The following is a 15,046-nucleotide window of genomic DNA, read 5'->3' as shown; positions in this document are numbered from 1 at the left end:
ACCTGTACCTCCTCTCACTCGCCCACTCCTTCTCCACCTTGCCGGCCGCCGTCGCTCACCACCTCTTTCTCCATCAACTTTAAAGCCATGAATATTATCTTTAACAACTTCATTTCTGCTTCCTTTCCTCTCCTTCTCCACCTTACCAACACCGACGTCGCTACTCGCCACATCTTCCTCTAGGGGTGTGCATGAGACCCCGTATGCCCAATAAACCCATCTGAGCTCGCAAGAAAAGCACCCAACCTAGCCCAGTAAAAAGCTGCTCAAGCAAAAATAGGCATCTTTGGGTTGGACTGATTCATAGGGAGGGCAGGGCCGCAGGCAGGGTATGCTGCCCTGCCCATTTGGTCCTGCCTGAAAAATATATAATTATATATATAAGATAATATTATTTTAAGCAATTATCTCTTTTATTTTGACTAAAAAAAAGGTAAAATTTGAAAAAATGAAAGGAACATAAAAATTATAATTATATAAAAGAGCTAAATATCAAAATATAAGATTTAGTATGCTAAATTACTCTAAGTCAAATTTCCTTCTTTTTCTCTTACATCCAATTTTTTAAAAGAAAAAAAAAAGAAAAAAAAAATCACCTCCCAAATTTTGTGTTTTCACATGATTATAAGAATCCACCAACTATATGAATAAACTAAGGAATTGAACTACTGATTTAGCTTAATTATTAAATGTTCTAATTATTAAATTTTTTTTAGCTCCCATAAGAAATCAAAAGCTGAAGAACAAAACTACATAGGCCTTATATATATATATATTTATATGAGTGATAGACTCAGTCGTGGTAATTTTTTTCCTCTCACTTGTCTCAAAACACGATAATTGAATTTTTTTTTTCTACATATGATGTAAGGCATGGTGTCATTAAGTTGGGCAGAAAAGCCCGTCTTGCCCTGCCTGCCCTTGCTCTGCCAAAAATGATTAGGGCTTTTACTAGGTAGGGCCGGACAAGGGGCTGCAAAACGCAGCCTGCTCATCTTTCAGGTTGGATATCGGGCAAGGGACTTGTCCTACCTAACCCTCCCATGTGTAGCCCTGCCTTCCTCCACCACCAAGTTTGAAGCCATGGATTTTTCCCTCCAAATTCTTTATCTCTGCCTCCTTTCTCTCTCCTCCCCCTCCTTCTCCACCTTGCCAGCGTCTGACGCCGTCGCTCACCATCTCCTCCTCGACCAAGTTGGAAGGCATGAACGTTTGCCTCAACCTCTTCATATTTGCCTCCTCTATCTCTTTCTCCCCTCCTTCCTCCTTTTCCATCATGTCACTCACTTACTCGTCCGGAAAATACACAAAGCTTATGCCCAATAGAATTAACAAAAAATGGCGATGGATATGACACAACGACATTGCTACGAGGATGAGAGAAGGAACCACTGTTATTTACCAAGGCTGCCATGGTGTCTCATTTTTGTGAGTACAAGTGATGTGATCTTCGATCTGCAGAAATTTCCCCTCTAATCTCACCAAGAAGATACGACAAAAATGATATGTAGAGGGAAAGGTTTCTCTTACAAGGGTCAAAAGAGTAATTTAATCATTTTTTTTGTTTTTTCTTCTAATTAAAAATAAATATCAGTGCATGATTTCTTTTTAACAAACCAAACACATTATAGCAATAAAGATTGCATTGCAATGCATTGCATTACATTGTATTGCATTGCTAAAAATGCTTACAATTGAACCTAAAAGGTTATAAATGTTATAATATTAAGTTTAATTTTCAAAACAATCATGATTGTTACAAAAAATTATCATTTAATACTAACAATTTTAGGGTTAAAGGACTAAAAATAAACTTTTTAAAGTTAAGAAACCAAACTGAAATCTTATATAAAATTAAAGAACCAAATATATATTTATACCTAAAAACTAAGGTAGTAGAAAGATCAATTAGCTAAATTAATTGCTATATATATATTTTATTTATATATACACAAAAGTGGCAGGTTAGTGGGTTTGAACAAGGGCCACAACCCTATGCTCTCGGCTCTACTCGGGCCCTCCTCATCATTTCTTGCTCCCGCCTCCAATATTTTATTTCTTCTTTTATTAGAGGAACAGATACACTTAAAATTACCAAAAAAAATAATAATAAAATTGCAACCTCCTTGTATTTTTATGTCAGTAGATTGTTAAAAATTAAAATATTGGCATGACCCACAAGACTATTGGCTGCATGCATATCTTTTAAACTGGTAAAAAAAAATTGTTTGAGATAAATATATAAAAGGGTTAGATTCATATTTATTTAAGAAGGTTTGATTAGGTAAAAAAATTAATTTTTTAGTCTTTTAATTTTTAATTCGCTTATAATTTAGTCCTTAAAGTTTTGACTCGTTTATGACTCAATTCGTTTTTTTTTTTTAACTTGTTATCAATTTTGACTTATCCTACATGAGTGGGAAGAGTCTTATTAATTATTTTTGCCATGTAGGATGAGTCAAAATTGAATTATGGATGATAAAGATAACAATAAAATGGAAATAAAAATATAAAAGAAACGAGTTAAAAATTCAGAAATTGAGTTATAGGTGAGTTAAAAGTTGAAGAGACAAAATATTTAAAAAAAATTATTTTTTGAGGTACCTAGATTTTCTTTCAATTTTTAATCTGCTACTTGCGAGTTTTTTCTCTCAATATTAAATCATGTAATTTTACTTTGTTAACACAATTAGTTTTCGAACGCGATCCATCAATGCTAATAAACTAAAGTCATAGGGGTTAATTGTGCTAAAAGTGTAAAATTGAAAGATTTAATAATGAAAAGAAAACATACAATTACCAAATTAAAAATTAAAAAGAATACTATAGATACTCTAGGAATGGTTTTCCCAAAAAAAATTAATTTTTCCAAAAAAAAAAAAACTCAGTGAATAATAGAGTAGGCCTCCATAGTGATGAAGGAAGACGGAAGATAACAGTAACAGAACACATGTATGCATGTAAAAACAAAGCAATGCTAAAAGCCTACCAGCCACTCGCATGTTGTTAAATAATGCTATGACTATACTCGCATTTTCTTTTTTATACTCAGCAAATCATAACTATATCTTCTTCACAGTTGAATAATCTCCTCAGTTGTCTCACTAATTCCTTCATATCCAATGTTCGTTTCTTAATTTGCATGTGTTCTGATTGAAGAGGCAGAAAAACCAGAAATACCATAATCTGAGAAAAGGATATGAAGGTGAACTCCTTACTAACACAGCTATTATTAATTTGCAGGGAGCAGAAATCCTAACCCGAGAATTCTAGAGGTGCATTGCTTACTATCATTTCCATTTCACTCTCTTCATCTCTAAAGCGATTCATGATTGTGGCGATTGATGACTTAGTTTAAAGTAATTTCAGAATATGAGCTTCTTTTTTTTTTTCCTTCAAGTTCTTAATTTCATTTACAGTTGAAGCATTCTTTGGTCCCCGGCTGAACTGAGTTAAATCTCAACATTCATTTTCATTGGGATGACTGGTGAGGTAGCAATGGCGGTGTAAGTTAATTCTCGTCCTTAACACCTAAGAATTTGTATCTCCAATGCTAATATTGCTGCGAGAACGGTTTGATTTGTCCAATGTGAAACGGGAATTCTGGGATGAAGGGGTAGACATTTTATGAATCGCGATAATCAAGTGAAGGAAATTAACGAACAGTTTGCCTTTACCCATTCTATAACGAGGAGCAAAAACATACTTCCGTACTCTAATTATTACTTGTCGACAACTCTTTCCTCTGCCCAGGGTAGCTTCTGCTCCAGGGAAGGTATTGATAACAGGGGGTTACTTTATATTGGAGAGGCTAAATGCGGGACTTGTTCTCTGTACCAATGCTCGGTTCTATACAATCGTGAAACCACTACATGAAGAAACGAAATCCGATAGCTACGCAGGGGTGGGATCTTACTGCATACTTGTGATTTGCATGATACTGTGATGCATTTGTATTTGATTTTCTTTGTTACTTCCGAAATTCTTTCTTGTGCGATAATTATGAGCGAAAATGATGAAATCAGATGGCAATTTAACTACTCTTTTGAATACGAAGTTGTTTGTTTGTTTTCTGAAAAGAAAGGAGCTCTTCAAGTTTATCCAAATGCTTAAATCAGATCATGCATGGCTTCAAGTACAATGTGCCATAATACCTCCTGAGCCATGTTAATGAACAAGCAAATTGAAGATCAAGAATGAAGTACTCTTGTTGCCAATGTAATTTATCAAAGCTAGCGCCTATTGAATAGTTTAAATTATTGATGATGATCTACAGTACCACGTACTTAATGTAAATTTCCTTACATTTATTTGGTGTTCCATTGGCCTGAGCTATTTTTCCTTCCTTTGTTTTTTTTTTCAAGGTGTTCCAATTTTAGTGAATTTATCACTTGCTACTTGTCTCATCTTCAGGCATGGGCAGATGTTAAAGTGACTTCACCTCAGCTCTCCAGAGAAGGCATGTACAATCTTAAAATCCAATATGTTTCTTCAAGGTAAGTTTTCTTTTTCTCGTTTTTCTTCCTTCTCATATTCTACCTTTCAAAGCTCTTTTTTTGTTTTTAATTAATTTAATTCGTTTACAATATACAATTGTGGAGTGGAATTCAATCCAAACCTCACAATCTATCAAAGAGGTCAATTTACTGTAGGATAAACATTTTGCATGGTCAGATAGGGATGAAGAAGTTCACATTCTTCAGACCTTTTCATAAGTAGTAGATTGAATGCAAGGTTAAATTACATATTGAGGCGAGGCTTAAATTATTTGTTTCACAATTTCAGTGAAACCAGGAATCCTTTTGTGGAATATGCAATACAATATTCTGTTTCTGCTGCTCAGGCAACATTTGATAAGAAATTAAGAATAAGAAGAACTTGTTGCACAATGTGCTTCTAAAAGGTACTATGTCAATGTGATTTATGTTTCTCTTTCCTTTTATCAGGCAAAGAAGAGCTTCAAGCTTCCAATTTTTTTAACCAGATCACTCCTGCAGGTCTTGGCATCACAATTTTGGGCTGTAATGGTTTTTATTCGCACTGGAACAAGGTGGTTTATTTTCCTTTGTCTTTCCTTATTATCTACAGGACAGACTTTTGGCCTTTGGTTGAAGTAGTTTGCATTGACCATGTTGAAAATACATTTTGATGTTCGTTATGTTCACTGCTAGCGAGAACAATTATTTTGCACTAATGAAACATGTTCTATCTTTCTCTTCCTTTCTTTCATCCCCCCCCATCTCAATACTTACTCCCTAAACCTTTTGATGAAACATGTCCTATCTCTCTCTTCCTTTCTTTCATCTCCCCCATCTCAATACTTCCTCCCTAAACCTTTTGAGGATTTGCACTACACATGGTAGTCAAAAGCTTAACCCAAGAAATTAATTTGCTAATAAACTCTCGTACAAATTGAAGAGCTTGGCCTCCCTTTGACGCCTGAATCATTGGCCAACTTTCCACCTTTTACTTCCATAACCTTCAATGTTGGGGATATCAATGGAGGAAATTGCAAACCTGAAGTTGCTAAAACTGATTTGGGCTCCTCTGCAGCCATGACAACTGCTGTAGTTGCTTCTGTACTTCACTACCTTGGAGTTGTAAAACTTTCCTGTCCAAAGGTCATCAGGAAAGGAAGAATATAGCAGATCCTGATGTTGTGCGCAAGATGGCTCAAACTGCTCACTATGTTGCACAAGGGAAAATAGGTAGGGGGTTTGATGTCTGTTCAGCTGTTTATGGTAGTCAACGCTATGTGCGGTTTTCACCAGACTTGATTTCTTCTGCCCAGGTATTTTCCTATGAATACGTGTGTTTCTTGTACACCCAAGTAACTCATCATTGAATAAAGATATAAATACATATATACATATATTTATATATTGATGATGGTTTGTCTGAACCACATTTTGGGTTCCCTTTGAGTTCAGTGATCATCCTATTCCGTAAAATCTTGAAACACGCCGACAGGTATGTTTGCATGATATATGATCCCATTACAGTCTGTATTTATTATACAACACTTGTTAATTTGTTCCTTTTATTGGTTTCCACGTGAGTAAAACAAATCCCAGATGCACCCACTTGGGTTCCAAGAACTACTTATCGTTACTGGCCCTAGAAAATTTTTGTTGCTCGTTCTATGTCAAACTTATTACAATGGTCGTATTTGTTACCTCTCCATATTGACTTAATGATATTTTCCAATCATGGCAATATATTTGTTGTGAAAGCATCAATAACTTCATTATTATTTTTTTTAACATTACAGGCTGCGGAGAGAGCAATCCCTTTACCAGAAGTGATCACTGGCATTCTAGAGGGTAAATGGGACCATGAGAGTGCTGAATTTTCTTTACCACCTTTGGAGAATCTTTTAAGGAATCCAAATTTCACATATGTTAGATTTTCAAATCAATTCGGTTATTCTAAAGCTTTCTTCAAAGGCAATGTTAAAGATGTTATTATATCCAACTACTGACCTTCACTTAGTAGTCTGGGATCCTTGACAAGAAGGGAAAATAAGATGGTAGTATTGTCTTACTTATCAGAATTGAATTTTTTTTTACTCATTTGAATGTTCTTGCGGACTTTTTCTAGCTTTTTGTTCCTCTTTCCTTCCTGCCAATCCACAATTTGGGCTTTTAATAACCAAACATGTCTTGATGTTTAAGTTTCACATTTTATCAAACACATCCCTGATTAGATTGTGAATTTACATGGGAGTACCTCCCATCTGTAAGAAATTGATGCCATGTTAACTACTTAAATCTGAATTGCTTGCCTTTCTTGTTGGAGTACACGAAATGTCTTGTTTCTCATGTTGGTTAATCCTCTCTTCTAGTTACTAGGCCAATCAGGAGTAGGGGGATCATCCACTCTATCGATGGTAGGTGCCGTTAGAAGGTTATTGGATGCAAATTCATCTCTGGAAGAACAATTGAAATTGTTAACGAAATTAGCCAAGGAACAATGGGATGCATATGGATGTGTTATGAACAAGTGCAGCAAGCTCACATCACATAAGGTTTTCTTGAGCTCATCTGTGAACGTTTAATGGTATATGTTTGAAGAACAAAACATCTTCACTTGATATAGAATCCACTAAACCCTATCTCGGTTCCTAATTGGTGTGACATTTTGTAATACAATCTTTCGGTTCCTAATAGGTGGGACATTTTTGGATTCAGTCCTGGCAAGTAAAACCATTGTCAATCATGCACCTTCTTATTAATCGACTGTCAATGAAACTAATTGAAAATAGTTAGTTTACATATTACTCGTATATAGCAATGACTGAGTGATAATTAAATAGAAATGTGCATATGAGAAAAAAGACTCCAATCAACGTAGTTTTCAATTATATCGTTAGTGAACTTGATAACTGAATGGGTGACCTGCATTTTTTGAGACTCGCTAGAATTTCATTACTTTTCTGAATTGCATTGTAAATTCTTATTGCCTTTCTCCTTTAATATTAATGTTTGAAATTAAAACTCCACTTTCAGTGGATAGGAACAGGCTTTTGACCCCAATGAAGAGGCAGTTGTTAATGCACTGCATGGAGCAAAAGACCCTATGCTTCTAATCAGATCACTCATGCGCAAGGTGGGTGAGGCTGCAGGTGTTCCAGTAAGATCATTACACCGAGTGCTCATAAACATAACTCATTGTTCTCTTGTTTATACTCATTAGCTTTCCTCATGAAAAGGTCTACAAATTGAGATGGGTAAAAATTACCCACATGAACTCATGTTTTAGCTTTGAGATAGGAGTGACACCATATCATAAAAAACCCTGGATGTTCACTATTTGCTTACTTTTCATATGAGTAAGAATGACCAAGCCAAGTTTTTCTCATTCGCTGTTGGTAAAATTGAAGAAAGGAATAGCATGTGTTGCTGTTATAACGAGTCATTTGAGAACTGAATGGAGTACGCGATTATGGCTTCGTGTACCATTAGATATACTAGATAAATTCTTGTGGCATAGGAAGCTCAATATACCAAACCAAGATAATAGACTTTGGATCAGATAAAGGAAGAGTCTCAGGATGGATTGGAACATAGTAATTAAGGATTCATGGGTTCTATGATCTCATTGTCTGCAGAATATACAGATTGAATCAGTATCACAAACACAGCTTCTGGATGCCACTATGAAGTTGGAAGGAGTTCTGTTGGCTGGAGTTCCAGGAGCAGGAGGATTAGATGCCATCTTTGCTGTTGCATTGGGACATTCAAGCAAAGATGTGACTCAAGTATGGAGTTCACTGAACATTCTTGCCTTGCTAGTCAGGGAGGATCCTAATGGGGTTTGTTTGGAAACTGCCGACCCACGAACCAATGCAATCTCCTCAACTGTATCTTCAATTCATTCTCAGTAAGTTTGTTTCCATCAAGTAATAAATATTATTGTGTAAATCACCTCAATCGAGGTGGAATCTCTGTCGTGGACTTGGACTAGGTGAATTAGTTAACATGATCAATAAACTTTTTGTCACGTCCTGAGTGATCAATATAAATGATTGTACTCCATGCTGACTATACCAAAGAAAGATTGGAAACAGAACAAGCATGTATTGAGAGTCATTACGCCTCTTGATCACCATACTCCAAGACATTTTAAGAATTTATGGCACAATTTAAATACAGCTTTAAAAAAATAAAGAGAAAAAAAATTTGGTAAACACTGGTTTGGAGATAGCACGCCTTCAGAGGTCTTAAAAAAATCTAATTCACCACATGAATATGAATTGGGTTAGTTGATGTGGATGAAGTGAAGAGATTGGTTTTAAATAAGGTGTAATCAAATTGATTTCTAACTCCAATCTTGCAAAATAGGAAGAGGGGAGAAAATAACAAGATTGACCAACTAACCAAATAAGTCTATCAAAATCATGGTACTACTTTCGGTCCTAATTATGACTATAAACGATATCTTATAAATAGAACCCACAGTAGTATAAAATAATAAGATCAACCAATTTAGATTGATTTGAGTAGTATCTTGTCAAAAAAAAAAAACAGAGAGATTCATTGAGTGGTAGGATTCTCATTTGAGAGTTTAATTTCCAACTTTTTTATATCTAATAATGCTAGTTGTGAGGAATTTATTTATTATTGCTCATGCCAGAATACCTTGAGGGATATTATTCTTTTCATCAATGGAGACTGCCCCTAATCGTACAAATAATAATATTAATTTATAGTTTCAAAATGTGTTATCAACTCTTTCTAATTTTTTAAAAATTAATCTCTATAAGATTATTAACACGCACACACAAACACAAAATTTAATCCAAGCAAAGGAGAAAATTATATATTGAGGCAAATCAATTTATAAATATGGCATGTAATGTATATAATACATGTTGAGTTAATTAAAATCAAGCACGCGATTCATGAGGAGTTATTACCCACAAAAAATCAAAGTGAAATATAAATTAGTACTCCCTCTGTTTCTTATTATAAGAGATATTTAATGCTCATGGCATGTTTCTATATATAAGATACACTTAAAAGTTGTCTTTACTTTTTTGTGTTGATTTCCTATTTTACCCATATTTATTTTATCTCCAATTCACACTCTCTCTCCCTCCCACTTCTCTGTCTTTTAATAATTTAATTGTTCTCTCTCATGCTCTCTCTCCTTATTAATGAGGGTATTTTTGGGAAAAAAATTATACTTTTTACACACTGATTGTTCTTAACTAATTTTAACTGTTTTTTTATTAACGTAATTTGGTTATTTATCTCTTATAATAAGAAACGGAGGGAGTAATTAATTAAGGTGGGTGAATCATATAAAACCATAACGAAAAAGATTGCTTGTCTAATTATAAAATGACAAACCAATACCAACCCTCCTTGGTGTAAAGCGAAAGAAACTTGATATTCTTTTAGAGCAAAATCAGGAGTTGAAAAATAATAATAATAAAAAAGTAGTTCGCTATTTGAGTTCAATATTAATGCCTGAACTTTAGCAATGTTGGGATGAAATACTCCTTCTGGTGTTAAATATAAAAGACAATAAAATGTTCATTGTGATCTTAAATATAAGATATTAATCTATTTTATCTCTCTAATTTATATTTTATTTCCTAAATTCTTGCTATTAATTATATATATTAAAAGATTTTTCATTACAGAAGCACTATCTTTGGTCCTATCTATAAGACCTTATTTGTAGACTACAAATGAGATCTTATAATTAGAACCGGAAATAGTATTTAATGTAAATGATGAAAAAGAATATTTTAAATAAAATTAATGTACATTTTTCTACACTACTGCCTCTGATATGATCCCATTTACAAATTACAATTTTTGGGCTACAGGGTGGTCCTTTTTATAGGTTAGATTTTTTTTTTTTTACCATGGCTTTTTATAAGTTAGAGTATATTTATTCTTTCTCTTTTGGGAGACTCTTTCTCATTTTTTCACACATTTTTATTCATATCTTTTTTTTTTCACTTGTTCTTGCTTTCTTACCCATCTTCTTCAAAAGTAGGGGTATAATTGAAAAACAAAATATAATTGTTACTTAATCCAGTTTTTTTTTTATATTACTTATAGGAGTAGAGGGAGTAACTTAATCAATTTTTTATTTTTATGTATACAAATTAATCATTTAATTCTTATATTTAAAATAAAAAAGAATACTTATAAAAATAAATTAAAAGGACAGACTAATTTGGTGGTAGTAGCTTACCCCTCAAGAGTGGTAAGAAAACAAATGAGGCTTTTCGTTGTGACGAAGGATTCAGAGGGCCACTTGGTTGATGATGGTGTCATTAGCAAAAAAAAATCCAAATTAGGGCTTTTGTTAGGTGATCAATCATTTAATGGGAGATTCTCTTTTTAGATTCCATCAATTTAAAAAAATAGTTAAAACTAAATGCAATCATGTATGAGATCGCTTAGCATTTTTTGTTTGGTGGAATGGAAGATGAGAACAATTTTTTTAATATATAATATATTTGATATTTGATATTATAGGTTCAAATTTTAAAACAATTTTAAGTGAGTGATTCACCAAACTGAGCTTTCTATCTGTTTCTTTTTTTAAAAAAAAAATTATCTTAGATAGATGATATGTCGCTTATCAATTTTTATTGAATAACAAGTACATATTCTAATTTTTAAATAAATTACTATCATTTATAAGAAAGTCTAAATTACCCTAACTAACTCGTTATGCACCTTTCTGAGGACGAAAACTGTTTGTATTGAGACAACCTCCATACAGTTCAGAAAATGCTTGGTTAAAGATCAAAGAGGATCGATCAATTGAGGTACATGTTTTAAATCTTATGTTTTTATTTGTTATAACATTAAGATTCTGATTTTGAAAGCTCATCGTTTACTTTGATTTTGTTAATTTTTACTTCCTTATTTGGTTCCTAGGATCTCTCTACTTCAATGTGATTTTATTTTGAATTGTTGTTGTTGGTTTTGTGGGATTAAATGGAAGAATTGTTATCTACCCCTATTTATACATTTGCCTCTCAACGAATGACAGAAGTAATGAGACTTTGTTATGTAAACATAAAATAATTAGTATAGGAATTAAAGAGGTGGTCATTAGTTCTATAAGCCATGTGGGGTTGGCTTACTAATTCAATAAGGCCGAAGGGTAACTTAGGAAGTTACTGTTACTAGTTAGTTACTTGATTAGATAACCTATGAAATACCTATAAATAGTCTCCTAAACCTTTGTATATGGATTAGCTAATGAATTCCAGACTTACGATTCAGTATTCCTCTCCTCTCTCTCCAATCTTCTAATCTACTCTTCATTTTCTCTGATTTCTCTCTCCCTCTTTCCTATTTTCTATGATACCACATTAGTGGTATCAGAGCCAACCCTTCCTTGGCCCCTCTACCAGATCACAGACACGTCAAATGGCCAATCAAATAGAAGGCCATCTGAAGATTATTGAACAAGAATTAAGCGAGTTACAAGAACTCAAGGTTTTACTTGCAGCTATCCGTTCCCTCACCGATCAGATCGTAGCCACGACACAAGATATTAAATCTGGTATCGGTAGGAATGAGCATGTTGCGAGACGTGCTTGACATTCTAATGGTCATGGCTATCAACCACCCACTGGACATACCAAGATGGACTTCTTGCGTTTTCAAAAACATGATATTCTAGGGTGGATTGCTAAATGCGAACGGTTTTTTCGTATCGATGAGACTCTGGTCGATAAAACAGGTCCTAATGAAATAATTAATAGATGAAAGGTATTATTACAGAGCAACAAAAATTCTAAAGAGTGTGCTAGATCACAATTTCCAAAGGCTCTCATTAAGTGAGGTACACAACTTTAGAGCAAGTTTCAATGGATATGATTGGGGCCGAGCTCCAGCTCCCTATGCCAGACAACTAGAAGCATCTCATGATGCAATACTCCAAATATTACCCAAAAAATAGGTCAAATGGATAGCTCCGGTACAAGGTCAAGTGAAACTAAACAATGACACGAGTATTATTAATGGTGAGAGAGGTGTTGGCTGTGTCATTCGCAATTCAGATGGGGTGGCTCTTCGCATCTACAATCGACACATCAGAACAACCAATGATATCCTCTATGTTGAACTAAGGTTTCATGCAGGGTTAACCATAATTGTGAGAGAAAAAGCGAATAATGTTGATCTAGAGACAGATAACCTGTCCCTTGCTCTTATACTACAAGCGAGAGCAAAAACCCGCAAATATTTTAAAGAATTTAAGAAATTGTGCAGTTTAGTGAAGAAGTTGCAGATCTTCAAATAGAATATATTTTTCAAAATGCCAACAGCTGTGTTGATTTATTGGCAAAGCATGCTATACAATATAAGCCTGCACGTATTGAGACAACTTCCATATAGTTCAGAAAATGCCTGACTAAAGATCAGGGAGGATCTATCAATTGAAGTACATGTTTTAAATCTTATGTTTTTATTTGTTATAGCATTAAGATTCTGATTTTTAAAGCTCATTGTTTACTTTGATTTTGTGAATTTTTACTTCCTTATTTGGTTCTTAGGATCTCACTACTTCAATGTGATTTTATTTTGAATTGTTGTTGTTGGTTTTGTGGGATTAAGTGGAAGACTTGTTATCCGTCCTTATTTATACATTTGACTCTCATAATGAGTAACAGAAACAATGAGACTTTGTTATGTAAACATAGAATAATTAGTATAGGGATTAAAGGGGTGGTCATTAGTTCTATAAGTCACGTGGGGTCGGCTTACTAATTCAATAAGGCCAAAGGGTAGCTTAGATAGTTACTGTTATTGGTTAGTTACCTGATTAGATAACCCGTGGAATACTTATAAATAGTCTCCTAAACTTCTGTATATGGATTAGCTAATGAATTCTAAACGTATGATTCAGCATTTCTTTCTTCTTTCTCTAATCTTCTAATCTACCTTCTATTTTCTCTGATTTCTTTCTCCCCCTTTCCTATTTTCTACGATACCACATTAGTGGTATCAGAGCCAATCCTTCCTTGGCCTAAATGCCCTTTAGTAAAACATTAGTGGTATCAGAACCAACCATTTCTTCATATTAAAATAATTTAAATTTACTGTATTATGTAAATTTTTTTAATCATGTTTCATTATTTATTAAAACTCATAACCATTTCGGTAATTTTGCAAATAAATTTACTTATACTCAATCATAATCTAAATAACCTTTTACCAATCTTACTTTTACAAATTGACTTTTTTAAACTCCAATCTAAACCCAATTCAGCTTATCCAATTTAACTTTTACCCAATCTTACTTTTTTAAAAATCAAATTAAAAATAAGTTGCTTTTTTTTTTACCGTCAATTCAAACGGATCCTAAAATTGTCACCAAACTCTAAAATTTTAAAGAGTGATGTGGGCATTTGTTTAAGCCTCCAAGGTTTAAATTTTCTTAATCTAGTCACAAAAATATACCTTGTTACATTCTAAGGGTAGACCTGGATTGAATACGTTAGAACTTAGTAGGTGGAATTTTATGAAAATCAATATATCTTATTATTTTAAATTTTGTAATATTTATCATGAAATAGTATTTCAAATACCAAGAAATTTATGAACCAATTTTGGTGCTCATTACTTTGATGAGTATGATAAGCTCATCAAATATGGACTTTTTATATCTCATTTGGATAGTTTAGATATAAAATTTTTGACTACTCATTTTTAAATAGAAAAAAACTATTTTTCAAAGAATGATAGTTAAAAAATTATCTTTATTTTAAATTCTATACTATTAAAATAATAATTTTTAATAAAAAATAAAAAAATCAAATCTGGACTATCCAAATGAACTATAAATGATTTAAATCTAATAAATTTAGGGTGCTTATCAAAGTAATGAGCAGCGAAACTAGTTTTGAAAATTTATAGTTCTGAAAAAAGTTATTACGTAAAAATAGAGTTAAGTAACTTTCTAAATTTAAGTTATTTCTAGTCTTGACCCAAAAAAAAAAAAGGTTATTTCTAGTCCTTCTCTTGGATATGCGCCTTTTTCGGTGTTATCTGGAAAATTCCACTCAAAGAACAAAAATTATTTTCTTATAATACTAATTAGGAGGATATTACGTTTTTTTTTTGTGGAAAAGGTTATCACATTTTATCTAAGGCCACAATCCTGCTTTCCCATTAGTCCCAAACGTACTAAGCATACTATTTGCCAAAAGTGCAATTTCATTACAATGTTCAACCAACGAAGTACCGAAAAAAATAATAAAAATAATTTCAACAATACGAATAATAGTTATGTTTTTTGAAGAAAAAATAGATAAATAATACTAGCTTAGCTTCTTAATATAAAAACTAAATAACTGATTTGAGGATAATCAAAAAATTAATTAAATTAATTATTTGTCATAAATATGTGTTGGTTTTTTAAAACTATCATTTTTAATCATGTGTATTGGATAGTTAGTGTGCATTGAATGGCTGGAATTATTCCTTAGGGGGAACTTTTTACAATCAATGGAAATATTTTGAGGAAAGTTGAAAGTTAAAGTGAATTGAATCTTATATTTAAG

General features: G+C 33.0%; 1 pseudogene; it reads left to right on the top strand.

The window, feature by feature from the left end:
• Positions 1-1,338: 1,338 nt before the first annotated feature.
• On the top strand, positions 1,339-8,386 carry LOC114750418 (phosphomevalonate kinase, peroxisomal-like; annotated as a pseudogene).
• Positions 8,387-15,046: the final 6,660 nt, after the last annotated feature.

Source organism: Neltuma alba, unplaced genomic scaffold (assembly GCF_004799145.2).
Source record: "Neltuma alba isolate B1F8T4 unplaced genomic scaffold, ASM479914v2 tig00006440_pilon, whole genome shotgun sequence".
Taxonomy (NCBI): domain Eukaryota; kingdom Viridiplantae; phylum Streptophyta; class Magnoliopsida; order Fabales; family Fabaceae; genus Neltuma; species Neltuma alba.
The sequence above is the reverse complement of the archived record's forward strand: the minus strand, read 5'-3'. Positions and strand labels throughout refer to the sequence as shown.